The 26,250-nt window shown below is 38.7% G+C and overlaps 1 long non-coding RNA gene across 1 annotated transcript; it reads right to left on the minus strand.

Annotated features, from left to right (window-relative positions):
• Positions 1 to 15,758: 15,758 nt before the first annotated feature.
• On the minus strand, positions 15,759 to 21,582 carry LOC147843522 (uncharacterized). Its single transcript, XR_015493670.1, has 3 exons — positions 21,430 to 21,582; positions 20,011 to 21,311; positions 15,759 to 19,034 (listed from the first exon to the last, which is right to left on the minus strand). It is a non-coding gene; the product is annotated as an uncharacterized LOC147843522 (long non-coding RNA).
• Between the last annotated feature and the right edge of the window lie 4,668 nt (positions 21,583 to 26,250).

Raw genomic sequence — 26,250 nt, forward strand, 5'->3', positions numbered from 1 at the left:
GAGGGGCCACCAAACGGCGAGGGGCCAAGCTCGGGCTGAGAGGGGGAATGGTAGAAGGGGCTCTGGCCGGGTTTTCACCCCCTTGTCTGAATGTCTCACTCCCCCTCACAAACGCTTTTATCCTCGCATCAATTATTTACCTCTGGATACACCAAAGGAAACCCAGGTGCACTGATTGTGGCCAAGAGAAATTCATCACCCTTGCGGACGCCACAAGATCGTACTCTCTCATTCTCTCCCTTTTGCTACTCATCTCCAACCCCCTGTCCAGTAAAATAAATAATAAAATGCGGTATTGAATATGCATGTAGGTGCATTCGGTCACTTAACGCATATAACGTGTCTTTTGCTACACAGTATCTCATTATTTATGTAGGCCTATACCTTGGTGCTTGAAAACAGTTGGAGTACTTTGCCTCTAGAGCATCCGTAAAACAATGAAAGACAGGCTAAGTTCAATCCAGTTTCTCAGACTCGTTAGGGGGGTGTTAGTATCAACCCTCCATTTGAACCCGCTTAAACCAACCCTCTCCCGCTGACCGCTGAGTAAGAGAGACATCAACCACTCCACAAAACCAGAGAAATCAATACATTTTGACAAGGATGAAACCTGTTTGGGATGCACCATTTTGGTGCTCCAAAAATATGCTTTAGCCCTTGTCACATTCAATTAGATCTGTATGGCTTGTCTGAGGTTCACCACAGTCAGCTTTTCTGGAGCAGGAAATCCATTCCTCTGTCTCTGTGTTTATTACTGTATTTCTTGCATGATATGATTTCATATGCCATTTATTCTGAAACTAAAGGTGAAACTGCAACTGTATCGTCCCTAATTATGTGGAACTAGGTCTTATAACAAAGGTTAATGAGAAATTAGCTCGCTCATTCGCTCTAAATTATTTCTAATGGACGGTTTTTACTAAAGGCTTCAAGCTCTCGGGGCATCATCTGACATGCGGTATAGAGCCTATTAATTAATGCGCTTTCCCGCCAATTGTTTTTCAATTAGTCCGCCTCCTTTTTTTCCCCGAGTTCCCTTTCCTTGTCTAGTGCACTAATTCGGTATAGTGGATGACTGCAGGGAATTCAGGTTAATATGTTGACAAGCCTCGAACAATAGCGAGTCATGTCGCTGTGCACGCTCGGCTGGTTCGGTTCATTTCAGCAGCTGACAGCAGGTCCTAATCATCAGCTGCCCTAAAGACACGTCATTACACACCATTATGACGACATAATTACAGTCGGCTATTTTAACAGGTTTCCAATTAATATGAGGGCTGAAATTTAATTCGTAGCATATTACTTAATTATAACCAAAAGGTCGTAATTTTGATTTAACACAGCTATTGTTTAATAGCACAATTATGGTTGCCTATATTATTTGCTGTGGTTGTAAGCCTTTATGTAATTTTATTAAAGCTTCTGTTAATGTGTTAATATGTCAGGGTGATTTAATTATAGGACACAAACAGCATATATTGGTTGCACTAGAGTTTCAAAATAAATAAAATAAAGATTAGTGTTATAGCTTCTTTTCTATACAGCATAATAGTCATCATCATCATAATAATAATCATAGTAATAATAACAATTCTACATTATTACATAATAATTATGCTATATTAATAATAGTAATAATAACAATAGCGATAATAATTATAATAACAATAATAGTAATGTTTTGAAAAGGATGAATGGATTCATGTGCGTTGGAGCTGTAGGTGTGACTGGTCACTGAGCAGCTGGCTCTCATCCCTCCGGGCGCACCATGACCTGCTTTTCTTACCACACTAAATTGGAGACTTGACAAGCCACAAAATGAAAGTGATTTGAGTTGGATTCGGGAAGAAATGCAGAATATGAGCCAAAAGTGACGAGTCGGGCGGGTATCCCGGGCATGATGAGACATCACGCGTGAAACATACGGCGCTCTTTATTTTCCATGTAACTGATTTGAAATATTGTCTAACATGTCCTGTTATAAACAAATACATGCCTGCGTTCTTTCATTGGGTTATTTAAATTATAATATGCCTACCAAATGCGTGAAGCGCTGATCTAAGAGTAATGAATGTGTTAGGCTTAATTCAATTACAAAAATAAATAAATAAATACATTTGCTGAATCTCATTAAAGTTAGCTCGATATGCATTGGTTATAATGGGTAAAGTCATGAAGAAGAAAAAACACATTATGCTTTTCTCACACATTGGGGGGGAATAACAACCAAATCAAAATGCAAGATGTCTCTCTCTTCTGTAATAAAATGCGGCGCCAATTTGATCTTCCCAGCTCCGTTTGCGAGTGTTAATTGATCGTTTCAGACCAATGAAAATGTAGAGTGTTGGGCCAATGAAATAAGATCGCGTATGCTGAATTTGACTCGCAGCCTCTGTTTGCCATACTTTTTTTATATTTTGAAATGTAAACTGAATGGCCATGCAGTTCAGATATTAGCCACTAGGAGTCACTGCACTGCAATCAAGATCCACTTATGTTTGGCTGCAGATGCTTTGTTGAACCAACATTGAAAGTTTGAGATGAGTCTGCCTTACTGACTTTTATCCTGTCTAGTCACACGTTTAAAATTAATAATGAAATATAAAATACGAGAAAATGTAATAATCACAATAATGATTATAATAAAACATACTAATACATTTGTTTTGACATACATAGGCTTTATAGACTGATGAAATAATAGATAGATAGATAGATAGATAGATAGATAGATAGATAGATAGATAGATAGATAGATAGATAGATAGATAGATAGATAGATAGATAGATAGATAGAAAAAATGAGGATGGTATGAAAAGAAAGATGGGATGAAAAGAGAGTTATCAAAATAGATTTATTATCTGTTATTATATTTACAATCCACGTTGGGATAGTGCTGTATAATTTAAGAAAACCTCGACTCAGACAAAAAAAGTGAAATAATTTAGCATTTACTGCACTGACGTGTCTGTTGTTTCTGTGCAAAAAACAAACAAACACAAACTTGCTCGCGCGCGTCATCCTACCGCGAGTTTATTCCTTTAGCATTTAAACGTGGAATATCTTCACCGTAAGCAATGCTTTCTTTTGCTTTTTGCTTTGTTGATATATATATATATATATATTTATAATTTGCGACCCGACTGTATACTACTGTTGAGAAATGTGTCAGGCGACACGTGAATATATAGAGCAAATGACAGAAACAGAGGGGGAATAAGTGACAGTAGAAAGACACACGCAGCAGTACAAAGGCGCGCAGAGCTTTGAGAGCGCAGTTTGTTTTAGCGCACATCTCCCGGGCTGAAGAAAGAAACTAACACACCCTGTTTAAGAAACAAACATGCAGATTAGATAGGGGTTTGACAGACACTCTTTACTTGCGGATTCCAGGTCCCATCGCGGTTATGCCAACACAAATAGAGCAGCAAGAACCTGCTTCACTAAATGTAGTATTACCTTTCGGCGACATTTCCAAAATAACTACTAAATATGGTCACATTTCTATAGTTGGTAAACTGTTAACAAACACATTTTATAGTTTAATTCGATATTTATAATCGCCTGGTAGTAGTCTTTAATTTAAAGATTATGTGCATGTTCGACTGTATTTCACTAAAACATTATGTTTTAAGCGAATATTTGATTAATTGACATTGAACCATTTAATCTGGCATGTTATTTAGGTAAACACGGAGCATCTCTGATCCATGGCACAGTCTTGGCACTGCTTATCCGACTGAAAATATTGAAAGCGTTGCCAAATAACCTGCTGTGTAGAGGCTAACATTCCAGGCGGTATGCAATCACTGACACACCCGTTAAACTGCTTTAATCTGACATCATAAAAAAAAAATAATAATAACAAATAAATAAATAAAATTACTTTGTTTTTAAACAATTTGCCCAATACCCTTGTTCGTTTTTTTTTCTCCCTGGTGCTGTTAAGGGTCATATATGTGACACAGTGCGTGTGGATATCACAGCTCGTCCGGGGACTTGTCACCTGTTATGCGTCTGTCACCTCCAGGCTTACTAGCTACATCCTGAGCTGTGATCATTGCTCAATCCTGCCAAAGTTCAGAAAGATTTCTAGGATTGTAAAACAACAACAACAACAACGTGATACTCATGCCAAAACATGCCAACATGCCATGAGTTTGTAAGAGGTGATATTAGAGGTGATAATTTTGTTTTCAACTTTTGATATATATATTGTATTCTTCATGATTTAATGAACCGTTAAATTGGTCTTGTACATACTGTATGCAAAAATATGTCCTCTCTACACCAGCGCCTCCCAAAGTGGGGGTCACGAGACTTGGTTTAATTCATTTTATTACACTATTAAAAATTCCATATTTTATCCATAACCTACAAAATAAAAATAGTAAATAGTTACAACATGCAAAAAAAACAACATGCAAATAAAAAGACACCAGCCTTTAGATTTTTTTGCGACCCCTGGGGTGATTTTGTTATATTAAAGATGCAGCACATTTTATAGCACCAGGTTAATCTTTCTAACATCTTTACAGCACTCACATACATTAAAAATAAATACAGGCAACAACTGTACATTAAGGATGATTTCTGAGTGTTGTTCTCCAAACTTAAACGATGAATAGAAATATGTGTGCGTCGTTGTGTGCAAGATTTATATTTTCATAACCACCTCAGAGGATATTGGGGTTCAAAAGTCACAGGCATTGTTATTTTGGGGGTCTTGGGCTAAAATTTTTGGGAACCCCCGCTCTACACAACAGCCCATATATATATATATATATATATATATATATATATATATATATATATATATATATATATATATATATATATATATATATATATATAATTCATTCAATCCCTTATACAGTTAAAGTCATAATTATTAGCTCCCCTTTGAATTTGTTTTTTTCTTTCTTTTTTAAATATTTTCCTAATGATGTTTAACGGAGCAAGGAAATTTTCACAGTATGGATATATTTTTTTCTTCTGGAGAAAGTCTTATTTGTTTTATTCCAGCTAGAATAAAACCAGTTTTTAATTTTTCAATAAACATTTTAGGTTCAAAATTATTAGCCCCTTTAAGCTATATACATATATTTTTTTCCAATAGTCTACAGAACAAAGCATCATTATACAATAACTTGCCTAATTACCCTAACCTGCCTAGTTAACCTATTTAACCTAGTTAAGCCTTTTAACGTCACTTTAAGCTGTATAGAAGTGTCTTTAAAAATATCTAGTAAAATATTATTTAATGTCATCATGGTTAAGATCAAATAAATAAATTATTATAAATGAGTTATTAAAACTATTATGTTTAGAAAAGTGTTGTAAAAAATATATATAAAGTTGATATTCATGTAACTACAGTGTAATTACATATGTAATATCAATGTTACACCACATTTTCAACAACACTTCCCCTTAACTGTTATTGAGAATAGTGTTGTATTATTTGTTTTAAAAGGAAATGAAATGTTGCTTTCACATTGAACTATAATATGGGGTTATGGACATAAATTCACTAGTTTGTCACGTTTGTAATTGGAGCCAGTCAGGCTGAACAATATTGAGGTTTTAAATTAGAGGCCTCCGCTATGTTTGCACATGGGTCTTGTTGAATCGACTGTTAAGTATTCCGCCCGCTTCCAGACGCTGTCCAATGTTGTTCTAATCACTAGATCAACAACTCAAATCTACGGGAGAACAAATAATGGAGATGAAATGAACAAATGATTAGCATACTGTGAAAAGTACAATGTGTTTCTTATTTAGCATTTAGATAACTGTCTGTCCCAAAGAGCAAAGCTTCAAAGTTGAACCCAGTTTAGGCGAAGGGAATTAATTCTCTCTCCTTCATGCTTCATTGAATCTCTCATTACCAAACTTTGTCTGTATTGATGTTAGATTTGATTGAAGATTAGAGCATTTAGCAAATCTTGCTTTTGCGCATGTATCAGGTTTTTCAAGCGCCCGCTGGTCAATACCCTCACTTTTATCCTGTGTCTGCTTCATTTAAACTTCATCAACTCCATCAATGAACTGGAACAGAGAAACGTCCCCGTGGTACAATGCTGCTCTTTTGTTAGATAATTCTCTACTGCCTGTCTCTTTCTCTCTTTTGCTCTCTCTTTCTCTCTCTCAACCACTAAACCTAAAATCACGCTATGATGAATTATTTCAATCAATATGGTAATGAATAGCAGCCTGAGCTTTCAGTTTGTCTGGCTTAACAATGTATATGACAACAGTGATGCTCTCTCCTGATGTGCATGTCAAACCCTATTCCACTTTTTTACAGCCTCATATTTTCACTGACAGTGAAAATTGTTCATATAATAGAAAATGATGTATTCTCACTTGGGAGATATACTTCCTATGGAGAAAAAAAAGTCACGGATGCCTGCTATGTTTTCGCTCTGTATGGCTTACAGCCCACTGTAAATTATGAGCAATGCAAATATGCAAGACAGCTAGTAAAAAATACCATTGTGTGGAATAGATCATTCATGATAGGGTGGCCTAGGTGTTATTCGTCCCCTGTAGTGCGTACCTGGTTGCTTTGACTTTGTGCCTCTATAAAGTGAGACGTGAAGCAGTGCATCATATTTATATGGCCATCCGAAGAGCCATTTCCGAAGTATGTGCGGGGAATATGTACGTCCCCATCTGTTGCCATACTAATGAATGTTCTGCTGTCTGAGCCCATTCAATGGTAATCATATCTTTAATGATCAAGTGGCAAGTGATATACACCTTTCCATAAAGTCCCTTAGATTCACATTTCAGCTGGAAAGGGCTGTCCGTATGTCGCACAGCACATGGCAGTATCCTACCCATTTGTTCTGGTTGTAAATGCGGCAAATTAGTCTCCAGTTGGTGGAGTTCGTAGCAATATAATGCAGGACTACAGAGGCGACCTATAAAGAGAGTGACATATGCCCCTCTTTTTATCATAAACAATTTTAATAAGTTGTTTTTATCCTCCTCGAAACATCTGATTATGGGAAATGTATGTAATAAAGTGCTGATTTAATTTATATCAGGGATTAGTTTTGGTATTGCTTCAAATCTCTAGGTATTACATCATTTCGAATCTAATTTTGATTCCAAATTGCCTCACAATAGCAAACATAACTTTTAATTAAGGTGGGCTTTGGAAAATAAAGCCCTGTTTAGTGGGTGAATTCATGAATACGTTTATCAGGAAATAATAGGTCATTCAGTTTAAATGACCCAGGCATTTAAAATGTCCTTGTAATGCAAAAGTTTGTTTACCCCTGCAATTGTTTTGCAGGTATGCGTGCAGTTTTTTTACATTAGTGTTGATAAGTGAATGGCAGTTATGGTTGAAAATTAACGAGGGCTTGTGGCAAAAATGTCACCAAATGTGCACCTCTTAAATTTGAGATAAAGATTGCCCTTTAAAAGGGGTTCTCAAACTTGGTCCTCAAGGTCTGGTGTCCTGCAGATTTTAGCCCCATCAAACCTGCAAGGATGTTTCTAGAAAGTCTAAAAAGAGCTTGACTAGCTAGCCAGGTGTGTCTGATTGGGGTTTGAGCTAAAATCTGCTGGACAACGGACCTCCAGGACCAAATTTGAGAACCCCTGCCCTATTAAAGTGAATCTATGATTACAGTCTAAATCAGGGGTGCCCAAATGTTTTTGTATAAAGGGCCAAATAACATTAATAGCCACTGGCCGAAGATAAATATACTAAACTGTAATACATTACTGTTGCCATGAGTAATTTCCTCATTTATTTGTTATAAAAATAAATAGAAAACATTACTTTGAATCATATCAAATGCAGTATAACTTTTTTTAATTATAACAATTTTAATTAAAACATAAACATCACATTTATAACACAGTGGAGTTAAACGCTGAATAAAATAGTCAAGCAGAATCTGCCTTTGTCTTGATTTGCTCACTAAAGTCCACTTTCCATTGGGTGATAGTATGAACATTTTAAACTAAATCTGATTAATTGACACCATTTAAATTGAAACGTTAAATTTCAGCTAGCTTTTTTTGTGTTGCTTAACAATAAAACAAAGTAATAAAAGGTTACGTTAAATGTGAAATGACAATCTCTAAACCATCCCCATCATTCTCCATCTTATCTCAGATGCGGTGTTGGGCCAAATCAACGGTTACCATGGGCTAACTTTTGGGCCTATTTGGGCATCTCTGGTCTAAATGGACCAGAAGTTGCTGCAGTCTTTTATTTCAGTATGATGGTGCATTTCCGAATGAAACTATTATTATTGAGTTGGGGCAGGTTTTTTTTTTTTCTCCTCCCATCTTTCACTAGAAGAAAACTAACTTCTGGATGGGTGAGATTAAGGCCATACTCACACTAGGTTCAGTTGCCTCGAACCGGGTCAAAGCACGCTTGTCCCCCCTCCCGTCTCCCCTGACGGCCCGCACTCACACCACAAATGGGCTTCGGCACGCTTACGTCATCGCTGCTGCGCTGTTCAGTGAGAAGCGCTCTCTCACTCAGCAGCGCAGTGGAGATTTCTGTAGTTATATCGTTTCAGTCGTTTGTTATGCAGTGACATGCAGTCAAATATTTCGCCAAACAGTCCTTAGGGATGCGTTGACACGCGGTCAGATATTTCGCCGAACAGATCCGCCACTTTTGGCGCTCATAAACAATCATAAAGCTCTCGTGCTGCAGGAATGAGGAGGTCTGCTGAAGGCGTGCAGCTGTCGTGCTGTGAGGAGTTCTCGTCTTTAATAAACTACGGCAGTTTGCGTTCATTGAACAGTAAGAATGATTAATAAATCCATATGAAACAGCCCCTTAAAAGTCACGTCTCGCATTCAGTTTCGGGCTTTGGCACGTTTTGCACTCACACAAGCGTACCGTGCTAAAGCCCAAGTGAACCACGCTCAGGCACACTTCTTCCAACCGGGCCAGGGCTGGCCAAGTGAACTGTGCTTGAGTCCGATTCAGCGCACTCACACTTCTCAAACGATCCGGGAAACAGGCCTGGGCACGGTACGGATGGCATAGTGTGAGTAGGCCCTAAAATTATATATTGCCCAAGCCATTAAACTGATGACATCAAAGAATGAAGCAAATGCTTGCTTATATATTTCAAATTACAAAAAACGAATAACCGCTTCGGTGAGATGTTTCTAATGCAGCTAGTAGGACAGTAAATTTGACCTTGTTCTCTCTTCTAACTGCTGTTATCAGTTTCACTGAGTTTTTTTTTTATCTGAAAGTCTTGATAACACCATCGAGTTATTCTTTAATTATTTCAGCGAATAGGATTATGAATTCACAAAGGCAACATATCTGCTTTAAAAACTTCTGCTACATCAAGGCTGAAACAACAGTAATATTAGACTATAAAGTTACTCTGACAAAGATATTCTTGGGTACTGCCTATGTGCTCTTCAGTTTTCTTTGGACTTTGGGGGAAACCGGAACACCCAGAGGAAACCCACATGAGCATGAGGAAAACATGCAAACCCCACACAGAAATGCCAACTGACAATCCATATGCACAATGCTTTGGCTTGTTTCCCTCGTTCGAAAGCTTGACAGAGCTCCTGCACGTAGCTACGGTTGCTAAGCCACGATTGGTGGGTGGCTGTTTTTGGGTGTGGCTTAGCGAAGGGTCAATTAAATATTAAAGTTGAACCAAAGTAATTTAATTAAATCTTGATCCCTATAAAAACAGTAGTTTACCTTTTAGTGTTTTCTTGGACAGAATAAATATTTTTGATTAAAATTAAATTACATTTTTAGTTTCAAGCAAGTCAAAACTATAATTTGTGAAAAGTAATACATTTATCTGTTGGAAATTACAGTATTTAATTTTTTTATTTATTTTTTATTTTACAAAGCAATTTATTCTTTTATGTAAAGTTTAGAAATATATTTTTTTCCAATATAATATCCATTCATTCATTCAGTTTTTTTTTTTTTTCGGGTTAGTCCCTTTATTATTAGCCAACCTATCCAGCTCATGTTTTCACAGCGCATGCCATTCCAGCTGCAACCCATCACTGGGAAACATCCATACACACTCATCCACACACATACACAACGAACAATTTAGACTATACGCAAATCACCTATCCCACATTTTTGACTCGTGGGGGAAACCGGAGTACACAGAGTAAACCCACGAGGAGAACATGCAAACTGCACACAGAAACGTCAACTGACCCAGCTGAGGCTTAAACCAGCGACCTTTTTGCTGTGAGGCGAACATGCTACCCACTGCACCACCGTTGCAGCCAAATAATATCCAATATATTTTTTACATTATTTTTCCATAATAAAAATCTGTTGTACTAAAGTAATAAAAATAAATGTGGTCTCTGTAGTAAACAATGTATTTACTTGAGTAAATGTAATTTTGTTCTTGATGACAATAAAGGTCAGTTGGCATTTATGGGGGGAGTTTGCATGTTCTCCCCTTGTTCGTGCTGGTTTCCTCCACAGTCCAAACATATTCGCTTTAGGTGAATTGAATAAGCTAAACTGGCCATAGTGTATTTGTGGGTGTGAATGTAAGACTGTATGGGTATTTCCCAGTGCTGGGTTGTGGGTGGAAGGGCATCCGCAGCATAAAACATATGCTGGATTAGTTGGAGGTTCATTCCTCCATGGCAATACCTGATTAATAAAGGGACTAAGTAAAAAAAAAAAAAAAAAAAATGCGAATGAATAATTGAATGAATTTTCTTTTAAGAATATAAAAAAAATTAGCTGCAAATTACATTCATTTTTATAAGTTGGTTCAAAGTATAAATTTTTTTGTCAGTTTAGGTAATATGCTTTCGGTGCTCCACTGTGCCAAATTTCTTTGGCAGCGTGTTGAGTTCATGCCAGAAATGTGTGCATTCCTACTGTAGCTCAAACTTACACTCATTCAAAAAAAAAAGTTGAACAACTTTAATCATAAAGTAAATTCAATCAAATGTATTTATGTGAAACTCCTCTATGGGGCCTAAATCCTCTTAAACACTTGTCCCAGCCTACATTCATCATTGCCACAAAGCTGACCAATCGCAGATCTTCTGCGCTGCATCATCACAACATGTAGTAAATCTTTTTTTAGAGGTGTGTATCAGGATTATGGCTATGGCTAGGGGCTATGACTGCATGAAGGCTGGGTCAGACATACCACGCACACTCAATGCAAAAGAATAAGTTGGCCGTAATTATGTGTCTACATACAGTATGAAACCTATGGAAAAGTCATTTGAATGGAGAAACATGTTCTGTTAATGCCACCTAAAATGCCATACATAAATGTATTTTCAATGCCTGCATTTTACAGGTGAAGTAAACAACCGCTGACCCACAAGAGGAAGAGTTTTTAGGTCTCAACCGAGTTGAAATGGTTGAAGTAGGCATAGGTTTACACCCCTTGAGAACATACTGAAAGTATAAAACTGCCTCCACATCTCCATTTCACTCAGGATGTTATCATTTTCAGTTCCTGCAAGAAACAGTAGGTACCAAACATTGTAACTATTTATATATCAATTGGAAAGGCGTTTTAATCTGGTAAATTGTTGACGGTGCTTTACAGCTGTCTAATAGTGTTTTCCTCACCTTCAGAGCGAGAGTCCCTGGATGTTCGCATACACGCAGAGGTTTTATATTCAAAACCTGTCCCGGCAAGGCATCTCATTATTCCTGTCTGAAAGTATTGGCACACAGAGAGAAGTGTGATTATTGGTGATAAATGTATAAGTATTACGCTTATCTTATCCATTGGTCTCAGTGTGAGCTCTCACCCAGGGCGTTCTAAGCAAATGGGTAAAATATGAACATGCAGGAGGTGTAGATTCTCCATTCTCCAAAAACAGATGCACATCTAATAGAATATGCATAAATTGACAGAGAAACAGTGACTGATATGATAACATCTTTTTTTTACTCAGGCTTGCAGCATAGGTAATGTAATTTGTAGATTGTGTGAATTTAAAGTTACTTTAATGTTGAATGCAATTTATACAATGACTTGATCTGTTCTATAGATTTGCGTATTAATATATGTTTTGAGAATAATGTTTTGTTTGAAAAACAAAGTATTATTGTAAAAACGCTACTAATAACATGTCTTCAAATATGTAGATTTACAGTTGAGGGAAAATAATGTATTTCAGAAACTGATGATCTACTTGGGTTTTCACGCACAACCATCTCTAGGGATTTCATAGAATGGCCTGAAAAATGAAAAAATCCAGCGAGCGGCAGTTCTGTTGGTGCAAATCAATTGTTGATGTCAGAGGTCACAGGCGAATGGCCAGACCAGTTCAAAATAATAGAAACACAACAGTACCTCAAATAACCACTTGCTACAACTAAGGTATGCTGAAGAGCATCTCTGAATGCACAACATGTCGAACTTTGAGGTGGATAGGCTACAGCAACAGAAGACAACACTGGGTGCCACTACTGTCAGCTAATATTGGGAAGATTGGAAAAATGTTGCCTTGTCTGATGAATTTGGCGTCAACAACATTAAAGCATGAATCCGAACTGCCTTGTGTCAACTCTTCAGGCTGCTGGTGGTGGTGTAATGGTGTGCGGGATATTTTCTTGGCACACTTTGGGCCCATTAGTACCAATTGAGCATCGTGTCAACGACACAGCCTACCTGAGTATTGTTGCTGACCATGTCCACCCCTTTATGACCACAGTGTACTTATCCACTTACAGTAAATGTATTTTGTAACAGGTGAAAACAAAAACTTAATTGTATCAGTAAACAACATAAACAGTCCAGTCTGTAACTGCTGGCACTGTTAAGAGAGAGGCAAAATGTTTGAAAACAACAACAAAGTTTTACTGTGCAGGGGACTTTTATCTATGAAGTACTGAATTTCCTTTGGATAATCCAAATAACTCCTGTATATTAGTCCCACAACATTCTGACACTCAGTGACACTCGAATACCCTGTCAGAAAAGTCTAGTGGCTGGGAATGAGCTTTTTTTACAGTGTCTGATATAATGTTAAATGTTTTTGGTGTTACATTGAATATAGCCACTGTGTTGAATGCACAGCATTACGATCTTATTGTCACATTAGATCGTTATGATACCATGATATATGCCTTTAGTGATTTCCTGAAGATGAATACTGATAAATAACACAACTGGAATCGCGATGGTCTGATCTCATACAAGCTAGAGATCGCAATGACATATGATGACGTGTGCAGGTGCTGTAGTGCTGTCCCATTTCTTAGGGGTACATTTGGAAGCCCTTTTCTCCTCACACTTGGTTTTAAGGGCTGAGGGGAAGGAGCAGAGGTACAAAAATAGAATTGGGATTGGGCCTTACTGCTCTCCACCAAGCCCTTCGCCAAAGACACACCCAATTCTTTATCATCTGAAAATGTAACTAAACTCTGCGAAGTAGTCTGCCGAAGCTTAATGTTACCACGGGTTGCCATCTTCACTGGTTGTTTGGGTGCATGATTTGCAGGCATCAACAATGATACTGCATTTAAGTGATACTGTACTTAAGACTTGAAGTATTCTGTGATATATTAACTCTGCTTTGCAGTAGTGACATAGCTTTGGTTTTGTCAATTTTTTTGTCTAACCATTTACTGAAAATGTTAGTTTAAGAGTTCGCTATCATTGTTTTAGACTAAAATAAATCCTTAGTATGGTGTTTTGCTGCCAATACAGCATCAGTTCTTCTTGGGAATGACAAAGTCTTGCAAAGTGGCCAAAGGCATTCTGAGCCATTCTTCTTGCAGTATAGTGGTCAGGTCGCTACATGATGTTGATGGAGGAAAACATTTCCTGTTTCGCTTCTCCAAAACACCCCAAAATGGCTCAGTAATTTATTTCTGGTGACTGTGCAGGCCATGGGACATGTTCAACCTCACTTTTGTTTTCATCAATCCACTCCATCACCAGTCTTGCTGTATGGATTGGTGCATTATCATCCTGATACACGGCACCGCCATCATGGTTCAATTTTGACAATCCTTGGTCCTCCAGAATGTAGTCCTTGGCAGTGATGCACCCATCTAGCACAAGTATTGAGCCTAGGTAATGCTATGATAATAAAGCCCAAACCATCACAGATTCAGCTTCATGCTTTATGCTGGGTATGCAAAAGTCTGGGTGGTATGCTTCTTTGGGGCTTCTCCACACCCTAACTCTCCAGGATGTAAGAAAGACAGTGAATGTGGACTCAGATAACAATACATACTGTATTGTCCACATTCTTTCACATTGTACACTGCAAGATTTCCGCTGCTGACATCATTGAAACCAACATATGGCATTGGCAAAGTCACTAAACGTTTGGCTATAGCAGCCTATCCATGTATGTCGGCCCTGTGGAGTTCTCTGTGAACAGTTTTGGTGGAAACAGCGAGTTGAGGTCCACATTTAATTCTGCAGTGAGGTGAGCAGCTGTGGTTTTATTTTTTGGATACAACCTCGGACATCCATTTCAGACAGCTTCCTATTGCATCCAGTTTCTGGTTTATCTTTCTTGGTGGTATGCTGACATTACCCCGAATATTGAGGCTCTTAGTACATCACAAAGAGTTGCTGTCTTGGTCACAGATGTGCCAGCGAGACAGTCACCAACAAATTTGTCCTCTTTTGAACTCTGATATGTCACCCATATTGTATTGTGCATTGCAATATTTTAAGCAAAACTGCAATTATTCTGCTAATTAAACCTTCACACTGAACACTAATAGGCCAGCATTTCAGTTTCATTGTCCAGCTCCTCTATATATACAAGCCCAAAATTATTACCCAGGGGTTGACTGTATATAATTTTTTAAACCTTTACTTGCAAAAACATTTTTACAACAGCTAGATAATATATATATATATATATATATATATATATATATATATATATATATATATATATATATATATATATATATATATAATTACATTATTAGACAATACAGACAAAAACCTAGAAGGTATGGTTTAATTAACTTTATTTATTTAAGGTTTCAATGGGTGTCAGAAACCAGCATTTGTGGAAAATATCTTTGTGTGTTTGTGCGTGTGTGTGTGAACTTTTTAGGTGAACTATATCTTTAAAATGCCATGGAATTTTAATCAATGGATGGTTAAACCATGGCAATAAAATTTCATGTGTTTCCAATTCTAAAGAATTAACCTTTTTTATGTTTAAAAACCGTCTATTCGTGTAAATTAAACGTGTAATAATTATTATTAACTTTTAATAAATTTTTACAGTGCATAACAATTTTTTAGGTAACAACATTTGAAAAAAAAATATTGGATATTATTTAGTTTTTTATCATCGTTATTGTGAATGCATGTCTTGTCTACCTTGTTAGCATCTGTGTAAAGCATTCAGAACGCATTTATTTTTGATATGTGTATAAATCCCTATTGTATTTAGTACTACATGGTGAATGGCTGATATAAACACAACATATTTGTCAACATATTTATCTGATCATGTAGTGTGGGCAGCAATGAGTAGAACTGGATGGATTCAACGAACTTCGAATAAACTACTTACTCTATTCTCTCTCTTACTTCTCTTGTCTTTTCATCTCTTTCAGTCAGTCTGGAAACAGCTGTCATGTTTGACTGACAGGCTAACATATACTCGACATGGCCAGACTCTCTTGTGTGAAAGCCCCGTTCTCTCGCACAACCTGGCCAGAGCTGAGACACATGTCAAATAGAAAGCTTTTTCCATCTCTCTGTTCAAACTTATACCACACTGCCAAAAGAGAGAGAGAGAGCGAAAGAGAGAGAGACAGATGCTTCACATCTCTCACTTTGCCTTTAATCACGCTCAGTGTCTGCTGTTCCCTACAACTGCTTTCATGCTGTGACTGGTCAAAGATACGTGAATGAGATGTTTCAAAGTGCTAAACCAATTTAACAGGCATTCTCATATGAAAGGAGACACAATGGTAGCTGTTTAGAGCAGTCATCAATACCATCCACAAAGCTACAATGAGGGGACAAACACCTCACTTCACAAAGGACAACATGTTTATTAATCCCTGCTCGGTTACCAAGCTTTGCATCTTCAACAAACAAGGCACGGTAATGATTTAAGACAGCTGTATTTTTCTATCACCATCGAGTGCTTGATGAGACATCTTCATTGATGTAAGACACGGTGAACACCGGAGAGGACCTTATAGGAACAGATACACAGTTTTCACATCTTTGTCAAAATGGTGTATATTACAAAGCAGTGATGTCTTTTAATGAATGTCACGTTTCTGATCTCTGTATTGGAGGTCTTGAAGTTTGCTGGATTTTTTTTTAAACCAGATTTTTATTCAGAAAGTTTTTATTTTATTATTTTAGTATTTGCATAATAGAGAGAGTGGGTGTATGTCTGGAGGGAGTAGATCAAGCGCCTTTGTCAAATAGTTTCCCTAAGGCACGAGTGTCCAATCCTGGTCTTGGTGGGCCACTGTCCAACAGATTTTAGTCACAACCAGCTGCAAAAAAAAAAAAAAAAAAACTTGACTAGGTGTTTCCAGTGAGACTTTTATTAGCAGGTTTGGGTCTGGTTCAGGAACACCCCTGGCATAATATATTTGTCCCATTCCAATACATGTATTTCTTAAATTAGGTCCAAGTTTTCAGGAGGGTGTGAAGACAGTAAATTTGTGTAGAAGAAGAGTGCCTAAGGGTCTACTCACACTATGCTATGCAAACCGTTTCCCAAATCGTTTGAGAAGTGTGAGTGTGCTGAATCGGGCAATCAAATGTTACACACATATTGTTTGCTATGGAATGCAAAAACTTTGAAGTCCAATATCTCAAAATCATTCAGAACGCAGGTAGAACCTTATGATTCCAAGGTGAAGATTTGCCACTTTGTAATGTAGCCATTATTTTCACAACACCTAAAATACATTTAGAGATTGAAGACACCAAGTGATAACATATTTCAGATGTAATTTTGTCCAATTCTTCCTGCTAACAAGTTTTAAGTTAAGTCTTCATTGTCACTTTTTGTGCTGCACTGCAGACAGGCCAGTCAAGTATCTGTATCCTTTTCCTCCGCAGCCAGGACTTTGTAATGCAGAATGTGGTTTTGCATTGTTTTGTTGAAATATGCATGGGTGTCCCTGGAAAAGATGGCAGCACATTGTGCTCCAAAATCTCTATGTACTTTTCAACATTAATAGTGCTTATCACAGAAGTGCAAGTTATCTTTTCAGACCTGACTTTTGGACTTGTTGCTGGTAACAGTCTGGATGATCCTTTTCTTCTTTGGTCCAGAGCCCACAGCATGCATTTCCCAAACAAATACCAGAAATACTGATTCATCTGACCACAGTACACATTTCCACTGTGCGAGGGCCCATCTCAGATGCCTCTGAGCCTAGATAAGTCGACAGTGCTCCTGGACAATGTTAACATAAAGCTTCTTTTTGGCCCAGTACACTTCTCATTGACATTTTTGGGAGTAACTATGTATTGTAGTACTTGACAAAGGTTTGCTAAAGTAGTCCTGAGCCCATGTGATGATATCACTTATAGATGAATGATGATTCTTGATGCAGTACTGCCTGAGGGACCGAAGATCATAGTTGTTCAGCTTAGGCTTGTGCCCTTGTCCTTTATGCAATAAAATTCCTTAGTCCTTAGGAATGACAGCCTTTATTTGTAATGTTTTAAGTAAATTGATTAAAAAGTAAGTTTCTGAATATGATGTCATATTTGTTAGTTAAACTGTAGTGCCAATCTCTCTAGCCTTTCAAATCAGTTTGGCAATTCTGATTTTTTTGCACATCAGAACTGCCAATTAAAGGATATTATTATATTATGTTTTTTGGATCATTCTTTGTTAACCTTAGCTAGGTGACAATCCTAGAAAGTCAGCTGTTTCTGGAATACTCACATCAGCATATCTAGCACCAACAATGCAAATCTGCATATGATTACACCCTTTGTACAGTGCTTTGTTGTAAAACGTACTATACTGTACATCTCCATTTCACTTAGAATGTTGTCATCTGACTAATTACGTCAGACAAATGCAGAGTAGCCAATCACTTCTCCACTTTGTCTTCATAAATCAAATTTGTGTCAGCTGCAGCAATCGGTTTGTCAGTGGTGGATCCTCTGAGAGTACTGTTGATGGTTGCTTAGCAATGACAGACACCATGTGAGTACCATCCCAGAAGTGTGTTGGAAATAGTAAAGGAAACAAAGCAACTATGCATTTTTCATATGGTTTGAGATAGGACATGTGAACAGGTCCTAAGAACAAAGGAGACTTCTCTGTTGTTTATGAGTTTTTAAGTGCTTTTGGAGACTGGATGGTAACGTAGAGTTCACATGCTGTTAAGTTTCCAGATGTACAGTAAGCCTGGGCCTATCTCATCACAGGCCTAATGTGTCATTCAGGGCTCCGGAAGAAGATCAGAAGTCCATTACTGCATCTATGGATAAAGAATGATCTTCTCCAATCAAGGTTGGTCTAAGGACGTAGTCACACTATGTATTGTTGCCTTGAAGCAGACTTGTTCCCCCTCCCATCTCCCCCGACGGCCTGCACTCACATTGCATTCGCGCCTGAGCACGCTTACGTCATCGATGATGCGGTTCAGTAATAAGGGCTCTCGCTCAGCACAGTGGAGATTTCTTTAGTTATATTGTTTTCACCGTTTGGGATGCAATGACATGCAGCTAAATATTTTGCCGAACATATCAGCCACTTTTGATGCTCATAAACAATCATAAAGTCCTCGGGCTGCAGAAATTAGGAGGTTTGCTGAAGGTGCAGCGGTCATGCAGTGAGGGGTTTGTGTCTTTAATAATCTACAACAGTTTGCGTTCATTGAACAGTAAGAATGATTAATAAATCCATATCAAACAATTCCTTAAAAGTCACGTTTCATCTTCAGTTTCGGGCTCAGGCACGCTTTGTACTCACACTACAAGAATACTGCACCTGAGCACTCACACTCCTCAAACGATCAGGGAAACGGGCCTGGGCAAGGTTCGGATAGCATAGTGTGAGTGCGCCCTAATGCCTAGTTCAGACTGCGTGATTTTAGCCCCGATTTTGGCTCGCCGACAGGTTTTGAGAAATCGCTGACAAATGCCTGAAATCACAGGCAAATCGCTGCTCGTGCACATGAGTGACAGTCACACAGTATGAACTATCAAAGACGCGATCTGAGAGAATCGCCGATGAGTCGAAGATGCCTGCGAGATATTTGGCATGCTAAATATCTGGAGCTGTCGGCGATTAAAATCATACCGTGTGAATTAAGTTTTGACTGAAAATTACATCAGCCATCGCCTACAGCCAATGAGAGAGCAGCTTTCACTTGTGTGTGCGTGTGTGTATACCTGCTGCAGGCCAGCGGGAGGCTGGGGGAGAAGTTAAAAGCGCTCCTTTTCGGTTTATTTTGGACCCACGAAATGGAGGAAAAACTAGTGCAGGTTTGACAGGACTCAGGAGCAACCGTGTCTGTTTGACGTTTCATACATAAAGAAATTAGTTTATTATTAACGTTAAGGAGAAATGGCTAATTCCCTTTAAACCCAGGTGAGCAAATATGGACATTTTCTACCCCATTAAAGGCTTCTTTCTCATTATGTAGTTAATAACAAAAAAATACTACGTGTTTTTGGCTGTGAGACGTAGTTTGGACGAACTTGTCGGCGATTCTTCCTATAGTAAAGTCATGCAATGTGAAAGTCCTTGTCACAGATCAATCTTGCAGTGTAAACAAAGCAGCGACGAAACGCTAGCCCAGATAGTCATGCTGTGTGAAAACATCTGTGACACGATTACTTTGAAAATCATGCAGTCTGAACTCGGCATAAGTTGATTGCCATGCTTGCCAGGGCTGCTACAGGCATCAGACTTTAGTAGAATTCTGTTTTCTCCAGTGGACTAGATGACTGGTTCCTGGTTTAATCATGATGCACAGCTACATACTGCCCCTTTGTAGTTCTTCCTGGAAGTGCATGAGGAGATTTTAAAGTCACAGAATACACTTGTGCTGTCCAAAGCCACTTTACTATCTTCATACTCTAGATAGTAGAGATTTCCCAGGTGAACTAAACAGTCATGATGTATTTAGGTCCACATAGCACCACCACCTGGCAGACTGGTGAATAAGGTCTTACGGTACTATGACCATCGGCCAGTTGATGTCCACTCTAGTGGTCAAGGAGTGACATCTCGGACTAAAACTATCTTAGATTTAAGATGCACACATGCTCCATCTGCTTTGCCAAGTAGTTTTCAGCAGTATCGAAGAATATGGAGACCAGATAGCATATATTGTCTCCTCATTTGCTCATCATTCTCATATTCTCTGGGTCATACAGTTTGTGACCTAACAGTGAGCAAGGCTCTGTGTCTTCACTTTTAGCCACCACACCCCTGTTTTCCATAAGCTAAAATGCTACACTTTTGTACCTCAAGCTAGCTTGTAGCGCAGTTGTCTGATTGGTGTCATTTAGAGTCTGGGGGTCTAGCTGCTAGTCCCTAACTCATTATATAGGCTGATTTGGATAGTTCAACTTTGCGATACTAGCATTCTGTTCAAGCTAATGCCTTCAGAACAGGCTGGAGTGCTGATTGCTAAGAACATACAGTCTTGGGCTCCTTGACTGGTCCCTTATTCAATTCAGCAGAGCTTTGTCTACAGTGCAGGGTTTGCCATCACATCGTTGACTTTCTGCTTTTCCTTATAGTTCTTAAACTGGTAAACCCTGAAATAGCGTTCCCACTTCAAACTTCAGCAGTCAGACTTAACAGAGGATTTAGACACCAGACCCAATACTTGAGTGTCCATGTGGTGGTAATATAAGTAGCCAAGCAATGTTTAAGTGTAGAGATGTTGAGTTTACATTATCATGCTAGCTAGAAACATGATGCTAAACAAAGCAGTTGACTGACTGCTTTCAATTTCAGTCAGGCAGCATCATTGGCGGTTTTAAGAGAACGAAAGCTGCAAAGGATTATAGACCTTCTGCTTTCAGTCTGAAGGTCTGACTACTCAAGACTGATTGAACTGAAATGTGGAGTGTGTAAGGCATTTACTGTGACAAGATGATTGAGAGTCCAGCTTATGCTGACAGAATAAACCCTACTATGTGTAAATTATGTATCATACCTGACACTTTCTGCTGCACACCAGAAAGTAAATACCTAAAAATCTAGCAAGATATTTTTAGAGCAAAGTAAAAGTAGGTGGGTAAATAAGCAGCAATAGATTTTTTGAGTTTAAATAGTTAGACAAATTCCTAATTTATGCTTTCAAGGTTCCGAATATACCTTTGTTTTATATCTTAATTGGAAAGTTTCATTTTTTAAAACATTTGAAGGGTAATAAAAAAATATTGGTAACGTGAATGAACCCACCAGGGAATATTGTTAAATACTTTTCTATCAATAGACAGTTTGGCTAAAAAATTCAGCAAGGAAATGATGTACAGAACTGTATTTGTTTTACTTTGATTCCTGTATGCTTTGCAGAAAGTTAAAAATTAAACATTTAGTAAAAACCCTACTCTAACAGTAACCTACCCAATAATGTTAACAAAAAGAAACAGATATTTAAAAAAAAAAAATTTGCTGTTGCATTTTTATCATGCCTATAAGTTTTGTGTTTTACATGTGCCCAACCACTCCACATCAGTGCAGTGCTGCACTAGATGAGTAACAGCAAATATTGAGTAAAACTACACAAATTTCAGTCCATTTCACAGCCTTTGAGTGAGAATTGGCATACACGTATCATCCCCATTTTGTGCATGCATCATTTATAAATGAGACTCCTGCACTTTACTGAAGTATTTCAATTTGGGAAGAATTTGTAACTTTACATTTCAAAGTCAAATATTTTACTTTTAACTCAACTACATTTTGCTTAATCAGTCATTCCTTTTTAGTGTGTGAGTGGAAAAATATTTATTGGTGAAACCATGTGGCAAGTCACCAATCAGGGTACAGTGTATGCTCTGTTTTGGTTGCCTTGGTGGTAACTATTTAGTGCAAATGCAGTTCAAGGTCAAAATTAAAAATTGAAAAGAATCCTTCCAATCAACGGAAATGCTGAGGTAAGCCATGTTCATTGCACTCTCCTCTCTGTGAGTGTCATTTACATTTCCAAGTTTACTTACCTCTCTTGTCTCCTATAATCTGCAGTGTGTGCCTCTCTCCTTCCTAGTGTGGTTTCTCCTGGTCCCTCCTCTAGTTGTCGTTGATTCCCCAACTTTGTCTATCTATGTGCCTGGCTTCTATATGTCCTCTGGTCCATTCTGATTCAACTGGTAATCCATATACAACCTGCAATATAACGTCATTGAGCTTTGTTTACATTCCTGCCATCCTTACAATGAACTGTTATCATACTTACATCTTTGGCTACCATGTCCTTCAGTGACAGAACACCAAACCTAAACCAACAAGATGAGCAGCACTTGTGGACTCTCTCAAACAGGTTTTGCAAGCACCTCCACTACCACCACGGAGCACTTCCACCTTCCACATGACTTCTCCACAGCATGTCAATGCCAGCCACATGGCCTGGCCAGTGCCTTACTCAGGCCTGGTGAAGGAGTGCAACGGGTTTCTTCTTCAATGCTCACTAGTGTCTGAGATGCAACCATTGCTATATCCTGCTGGTGCTTCAAAAATTGCTTTCATGATTTCTCTCCGTGCAGACAAGATGCTGCGCTGGGCAGAGACTTTTTGGACCCAAATGTGTGTGGTGGCACAGTCTATGAAATTGTTTACAGAACATTTCAAAGCAGTTTTTGTTCGCTCCACTGAAGAAGCATCCGCTGGTGAACAGTTTTATCATTTGAAACAAGGTATGATGTTAACTCAAGAGCCCCTCTCGCAGCCGCCAGTCTGTGGGATAAATGTGCCCTGATGAAAACTTGTCATTAAGGTCTCAAACCACATCTGTGAATGCAATTATGCTGCCTGCGATTATATCTGTGATCCGGAAAACTTCATTCAGTTATCGATGGAACATCCAGGTACTTCCTATTCTCCACTCCTCTGTCAGCCTGTTCCCTCAACCCTTCCAGAACCCAGCTCTGAACTAATGATCCTCGGTCAAGAAAGATTAACTAAAGCAGACCTGAGATCTTTGCCTATAGTGTGGAAAGACTGGGAATTTATGTGCAATCATGCCCCATCCGTCCTGCATGTCCAACGGGGAGTGCCATTCATGCTATGCAAGAAAACATGATACCACTCACAAGTGTTGTGATGCTTACTCCACCTAACATATCTTTTCCAGTGGTCGCCCTCCTTGACTCGTGTTCAGTGGGCAGAATTGGTTCAGTGGGCAATTTTATCTCTGGAGCCCTTTGCCATCAGCTCCACTGCAAAACCTGCTCCTCGGAGAAAAGCTATAATGTTCAGTCCATCATCTGAAAACCCTTAAACCGCCGTCACGTCAATCGAGTTGGTGATTTCATACATATGCAGTTTAGAGTTGTTTCACAAAAAGTATACTGATCTATTGGTTCTGTAAGGGTCCACTGCCGACATCATTCTAGGATGTCCATGGTTAAACACAACCCTTTGCTCTCTTGAGCCACATTCAAGCATATCTTCTGCCCCAAAAGAGCTTCCACTTTATTGGCCATGGGACTGTGCAGTCAATTGAGGGTGAGCCAGTGTCACATGGACATATCTACCCCCTGTCCATTCCCAATTGTAAGAACATGAAGGATTACGGAGAAGAGACCGTATTTCAAGGAGGTTGCATCCGCCCTTATACATCCCCTGCTGCTTCTGGATTTTTCATTGTGGCCAAAAAGGATCGTGGCTTCGTCTGTGCATCGATTATTGTGCTCTCAACAAAATCACCATCAAGAAAAGATACCTACTTCCTTTCATCCCAGCTGCCTTAGAACATATTCGCAGAGCCCATGTTTTCACCAAACTAGACCTCTGCAGTGCGATCAATCTCATCAAAATAAGGGAAGGTGATAAGTGGAAGACGGTGTTTATCACCACTATTGGCCACTATGGGTATCGGGTGATGCCCTGTGGATTAGCAAACGCTCCTTCTGTGTTCCAAGATTTCCAGACATTTATCCAGGCCCCCCTCCTAGTTTATCCCAATCCAGAGCTCCCTTTCACTGTTGAGTTCTTCTACCAGAATGAGGGCCATCCTTTCCCAGTGGTAAGAGGTACCATCATGACTCCATCCTTGCACCTACTTTTATAGAAAGTTCTGCAGAGTTGGCAGCTACAATGTGGGAGATCGTGAGCTCCTAGCTATCAAACTTGCCCTTGAAGAGTGGAGGCATTAGTTGGCAGGGTAAATACATCCATTCACAGTTTTACACAATTTCACACCAACCTCAAGAATCAACAATATCTGAGAGAAGCCTGTCGCCCCCTGGCTTTATTTCCCTAAAGAAGCCCCAAAGGATCCTGAGCCTGAGCCTTTGTCCACTAGTTCCAAAAGATAGAGGAGGTCTGGCACACCATCACCTTCAGAGGGCTGTATAGAGACTTAAAAGCACTGCAGATCGTCACCACTCCAACACTTCTCCTAAGAGGTCAGCCAAAAAGTCTGTCTATCCACACAGAATGTGTCTCCATCAGCCCCGCAAGAAGAGTCCCAGAGAGTCCCAAATTTGTTGGTCCCTTCCCCATCACTAAGAAAATCAGCATACAAAAGACACCCTACTTTTCATGTCTCACTTCTAAAACCTTTCAACCCTTCTCTTTTCACAGAACCTAATGTCACAGCCAGGCCAGGTTCTCCCCACTCACAGTCACCACAATAACCCACATCACTGTCACCTGAATTCTGGTTAGCCCCACACCTGCACGTCATCACCAGACATCACCTCAGCACCATAAAAACCAGCACCAAGCTCCATTCAGTCTCTGGCCTCATTGCTACTTTAAGGACTGCACTGTTCTCTTGGTCAGTGTCATTTACATTTTCAAAGTTTACTTATCACTTTCTACTCTTATTATCTCGTGTCTGCGTCCCTCCTTCCTAGTGTGGCTTATCCCTGTCCACCCCCCTCCCCCCTCTGGTTGTCATTGACTCCTCAACTTTGTCTATTTGCCTGGCTTCCAAATCCCCTCCTATCCATTCCGATTCATCTGGTCATCAATATACAACCTGCAATATACTTTCATTGAGCAATGTATTGCAATGTTGTTTTACAGCATTATATAAAAAACTAACTTTTTATATTGTTATTTGTTCAATGCTATTATTCAGTAAATGACATTTGATATAAAATGTAGTAGTATTTAATAAAATGTTTAGTATATTAAACCTCAGCGAATTTGTAGTATTGGGAGTTTTTGTTGTATTTTGGCAGACACTTTGCACTTGCATCTTACACTACTGATATATAGAGAGGTTTGGGTAAACCGGGTCTTTTGAAGTAGTTCAGGAATTAACACAAATGCTGGCAATCACAAGCATTAGTAAACTGATATAACATTCTTAAAGAAAAATGACTGAAACAGAGCTTTCTACGCATAAACTACTTCTTGCTTTAGTAAATCAGATATGGTCAGTATTCAGAAAGGCATTCAGATATAATAGTAGACTTGTAACTGCATTACAAGTCAACCTTAAAATCTGTTTTTTTAATTTGGTTCTAAAGAAAAAAATGCTCGAGTTCAGGGTTTTGACAAGTATGCCAAGAGTCTTGATACACACACAAACAAAAAATAATCATAGTAGTTTAGATAGTACATTTGAAAGCAAAATAAAAATGTAACGGGAGCACATTTACTGGATTGATATTTTACCTTGTGTATTTGTACTATAACTTAAATACTCTGTTTGTGTACTTTGTCCACCACTGGTAAATGATGAGATAATTTTTAGTTGAACTATATATAAATTGTCTAAATTAAACTCTTTGGAACCAACAAATGCACCGTTATAGGGAATCATTCTTAGTCTCCCAATATAACGCAGCATATCCCAGGACCAGATGCCTTCAATCCAACGTCAACAGTCAGAATCTGAGTTCAGACGCTTCTTATACTATTTATTCTCACAGTGAGCTCTGCCTTTCATGTGAAGCCACACTAGAACAATCAAGAGTGTATTGATACATGGCTTTTGGGACGTGGGAGATTTCGAGACGAATAAAAGATCTGTAAATTACAGACCATCTGCGACGCTATTGTACTCTCATTCTTTTGAGCTATATAAAATAAACCTGTTATTGCACCTTGCAGTGTTTACTCAACTGCAGGACCAGCCTCTACTCTGCTAA

The sequence above is a fragment of the Danio rerio genome, chromosome 6 (assembly GCF_052040795.2).
Source record: "Danio rerio strain M-AB ecotype USA chromosome 6, GRCz13ab, whole genome shotgun sequence".
NCBI classification, from domain to species: domain Eukaryota; kingdom Metazoa; phylum Chordata; class Actinopteri; order Cypriniformes; family Danionidae; genus Danio; species Danio rerio.